The following is a 5,104-nucleotide window of genomic DNA, read 5'->3' as shown; positions in this document are numbered from 1 at the left end:
ATGCTGTCAACTTAGCTGCGGGTAAATCGGACTTGCGTGTGCACCTCCGGGCAAATACAGGCGAGATACGCGCTAGGGGTACTGTCAGGTGCGGACCAACTGCGGAGAGCTCCGGGTAGCAAATTTGCTTCCCCGCAAGTCAAACTTCCCCAGATACGGTATGACAAGGCCTTGAGCATGTTCAATTATGTTCCGAGTGAGTTGAGGGGGTACACACAGAACACCAGTAGGAGACCCTTACCGGCAGCACCCTGCAGACAACTCCAACGCAGGTACTGCACAGTACCCTTAAGTCGCTCGTAACAGAAAACGGATCGGTTTCAAAGTTCTCACGAAGGTCAAATTGAATACACGCAAGTAGAAGGTGAGTAAGACGCAAGTGCGAAACACGTAAACATTCTTGTCCGCCTGCATAAAATTTTCCTGCGTGCTGAAAAAAAATCCCTACTCTTAACAAGCCCGCGTAGCTTGATCGAAAAGGTGTGATACGGCCTTATCTTTCCGGGCGAGCCTTGCGTGCGGCTTGCGAAGAACATTTTTTACTACCCAGAGGTCCCCGCAGATGACCTGCACGTAATAGTACCTAGCACGTATCTCACCCGTAGTCGCCCGGAGGTGCGCACGCAAATCCTTTTTACCCATAACCATGTTAAGGCCTTGTCACACCTTTCCGGGCAAGCTACTCGGGCTTGTTGCGTGTGAGGATTTTCCATCATACCGGACAATTTTTGAGGGCGGACAAGGATTTGCGCGAGTTGTGCATATGTGTCTTACTTGCTGGATGCGTGCTTCTTATGTTCTTCTTGCGGGTATTCTGTGTGACCTGCGTGCCAGGCACGTGGGGGCTGACAACTCAGAAATTCATCTGAAGGAATGGCAGAAGTCCAACAGAAATGACAGAATGTCATTGTCTTGGCCGCGCTGAGCGCATACGGGGACTGCGAAGTACCTGCATGGGAGTTGCCTGCGAGGTGCTGCTCAAAATTTGGCTGTGGGTATATCGGATTTGCGTGCGCAGCTCCGGGCAACTGCGGGCGAGATAATTTTCTTGCGTGCTGGGAAAACCTTACTCGCAACAAGCCCGCGTAGCTTGCCCGGAAAGGTGTGACACGGCCTTTAGGCTGCCGAACTCATTCGGTTGGGACAAAAACCAACTGCACTTACAATTTGTTTTTGTGATGATTGTGGAGGAGCAGAAAGTTACCAAAGTGTGCCGTCAATGTCCTGCACATTTTGGTTATTTACCAAAATGTGCAATTTACCAAAATGTGCCGTAACATACGTCATTCACACACAGTTGAAATTGGGATTCTTTTCAGTTTAATTATTGCCACATGTTGTGGGCTCTCAGTGGAGAACTCTTATTCATTTCCTGATGTTGAACTTTAATTGAACACTCATTAGTAGAAGTCTTATTCGTGCACTTAAATGCAGAGAGCTAGGATATCTATTATTCATCCTCAACTTTGGTTATTCTTATCTCGTGCTTTTAATATAAGCGCCTCTCATCTTTGAACAATAACTTTGTAATATTATATATATATATATATATACTAAGATGGATCTTTTAAAATCACTTCAGTTTACGCTCTCTCTATAATCTTATCATCATTGCTATAAACAAAACTCTATATCATTTTACCAACAATTACAATTTGCGACAAAACTTGTTCAACGGTAAAGCTAGAAATTAGTAACAGGCAGATGTCTCTAATAAAACAGTAGCCACACTAAAGAGACTTCCCTAAGTAGACTAGACAATAGTATTATTTCTGTAACATTTGATTTGCAGTCATTATATATATATATATATATATATATATATATATATATATACATATATATTTAACGTTATCAATGTCAATAACATTACCTTTTTTGTCCAATAACCAGTTATATCATGACTGTAATGATATTATCATTATCAACGCTGTGTTCATCATTACTTTCTGTATTGGCATTATAATTATAATTTAATTATAATTATAATATGATTATAATCATAATTACAATTACAATTAAAATTATCATTATCATTATCATTATCATGATAATTATAATTATAATTATAACTTTAATTGTAATAATGATTATAATTATAATTCTATTTTGTTGTCTTGGTTGATACAGTCATCATTCTTAACATATATGTAAAATATGTGAGTCTGTTCATAAGGTGATATTAACCAGTCAGCTAGGGAAACTCTCGACTTTCCGGGATCACGTGAATTGCCGCTTTTTCGAGCTCGGTGCGTTCAACGAAGCGTGATGGAAGAGCGCGGTGATCGTTGCTTTGTGTTTGTTTGTTTTTTCAGCCGTTTTTGCTTTCAGAAATGCTCCTCAGCCAGTCCCGGTGCGAGTGTATTAAAGGATCTTTTCTGTGTGAATACACCGTATCACAGTATACTTGCTCAATACACCTGTCCTATAGATGCATTCTTCACATGCGGTCTACGATCACCAGCTATATACCCTCTCTTGATTCCTCTCTCTCTCCTCTCTGTAAGCAATACCAATTTCTCCTCCTAGAGTCGTATATTCCTTTCTCTCCCCTCTCTCGCTCTCTCTCTCGCGGACACATTTTTTTTTTTTCTCCAGGGGAAAAAAGGACAGCGGCTGCGGCTGAGAGGAAGGCTAAACCTGCTATCATTTGACAACTTAAGTGTGTTCTTTCCTGAAAAGCTATAAGCAAACACGGCAGTGCATTTTCTTGCTTCGAGTACAGACAATAAATTTAATTTTCTTTCATATATATATGCGTATAAAAATGGGCCTCCATGTTGGCTATTTTAAATGATTTCTTTTCGCATCTACTTGCAATCGACAGATCTTGGCGCACTCGATTTCGCAATCTTTGATCTTCGACCTATTGACCTCTGGTGTCAAAGTCAACGCAGTTCAGACACGGAGTTCAGGGGGCATTTAATGAAGCTTTCTGTCAGATATTTTGTCCGACAAACTGTCAAAAGCTACTGAAATCCTTGCATCTGGTTGGCTGAGAGCAAATTTGTCCGACAAAGATGTCGGACAAAATGCTTCATAAAATGCCCCCAGATCACTGAAAACGATGTAATACGCACCCCTCACTGTCTGTTTAACCCTACCAAGGAGGTACGCCTATAGTACCTCCTTGACCCTACTAGCTCCGCCATCACCTTCTGTCATGTGCCACTGTGGGCGGAGCAAAGTGTCTTTTGCTATGACAACCCAGTTTGTTTTGTTTTTAACTTTGATCAGTTACTACATTTTGTTCATTGAGCAGCTGCCCTACGTTATTTTTACAATAAATCATGATAATAATGGTACTGCTTCTTTTTTTTTTCTTTCTTTTTTTTGTGGGGGGGGGGCGACTGTCTAAGCCCTAGATCTTAGTTTGTCTTGATTGGTATTTGGAATTCCCCGTTATCATCCCACTGTCGCAATCCGTTTGGGAATTCCCAAGGAAGTGTGTTTATGGCAGTGGGTGGAACTTTCCACCTCCATGAATTCCCTGGCTTACTTTCCTTTTTTTTTCTTTTTTGGCAGAGATACAATCGTATTTGACTCATGCAAGTTGTTATTCCCGCAATTCACTTACACCACTTCTATTTGGCATGGACTGGCTATAATGCAGGCATCACACTGTCCGGAAATTGAGCAAAGATGGATACATAATAAAGAAAATGTTGAAATTCGGCTTTGATCGTATAAACATCGGGTTATTTGCGAGGGCATTTTAAAAGGATATGGTATCATTTTGTTTGAGATGGTGATTCAGTTTTCAACTTTTCGCCAGATGATTAGAAACCATTTTACATGAAGTGTTAAAGAGCATAGACAATTCTAAGAGGAATGAAAATTTGTTGTTGTTTTTTTGTGAAAATCGGTTTTGAAGGGGCTGAGATACCCCAAAACAAACTATGGTCCTAATAAAAGGTGGGTTTCATCTTTTCTTTTCTTTTTGATATCTTTGTTTTTGGATATCTCAGCCATTTCAAATCCAATCTTCATCAAATAAACTTAGGATTGCTCTTAGAATTGTATGCTCTTTTATATTTCATTACAGGTTTCCCATTATCTCCAAAAAAAAGTTGGAAACCTAAAGCCCAATCTCAACCAAAACTATATACCATTCCTTTGAGCAATCGTATGACCACTGGAGGAGTTTCTCAGGCACCAGCAGCAACTTCGTGAGCAGTGGCAAAATCTTCGTGCATTCTTTGTTTTCTTTGTGTTTCTCTCAGGTAAACTTCTTGATAAGGATTCTCATCTTCTGTCGCCTTCGTGCTATGATACTGCCGGAGGCTGAACAACTCCGCCGCTGGTCATACGATATGGCTTAAAATTTTCTCACGAAAGCCAGAGGTGAACGCTCAGCAGTGATCAGAACCGAATTTGAACATTTTCTTTATCGTAAATTCCATCTTCGCTCTACTTCGGGACAGTGATTGTTTGTTCTGTTTGTTTGTTTTTATTGTTCCGTATTCCACGTTTCAACAAATAAACCATAAACATAACAACAATTGTTAAATACAACAGTTAAAGACAATTGGACATGTGAAATGTTAGGAATGTACATAGGAGCACTGCTTGAATGGTGTAGATTCCCAGATGCATAGTGATATGAGATAAATCATTACTTGATATTTACAATTGAAAGGAATGGCAATTTATGAAGTAGTGAAATATATAGACGTCGAAAAATACACAAAAAAGGAAAAAGAAAAGAATGTCCCCAACAACAACAAAAAAAAAGCTTCAAGAGAGTGGTGTGATCATCCGAGCAAGGTACAAGTCAGATAAAATGAAAGAAATACATAGTATGCACAAAGAAAGTCCAGGAGGATAGAAGAAATCGCAGTAAGTATGAAATCAGAAAAAAAAAATAGTTTAAGTTTATGCTTAAATGAAATAAGAGATCGAGATTGTATTATTTCTTTATCCAGGTCATTCCAGAATTAAGGTCCTGTGGTAATTGTTGTTTTTAGTAATTAAGTAGAGGAGAAAGATGAAAAGAATCGTTTTGTCTCGTGGGGTAAGAATGGACTTTTAACAAACATCGAAGAAAAACAAATCGGGGCCGAGACCACCTGTTGGCATACTTAACCGATACATAGATGATCCA

Source organism: Diadema setosum, chromosome 20 (genome assembly GCF_964275005.1).
Source record: "Diadema setosum chromosome 20, eeDiaSeto1, whole genome shotgun sequence".
Lineage (NCBI taxonomy): Eukaryota > Metazoa > Echinodermata > Echinoidea > Diadematoida > Diadematidae > Diadema > Diadema setosum.
Note: the sequence above shows the minus strand (reverse complement) of the source record.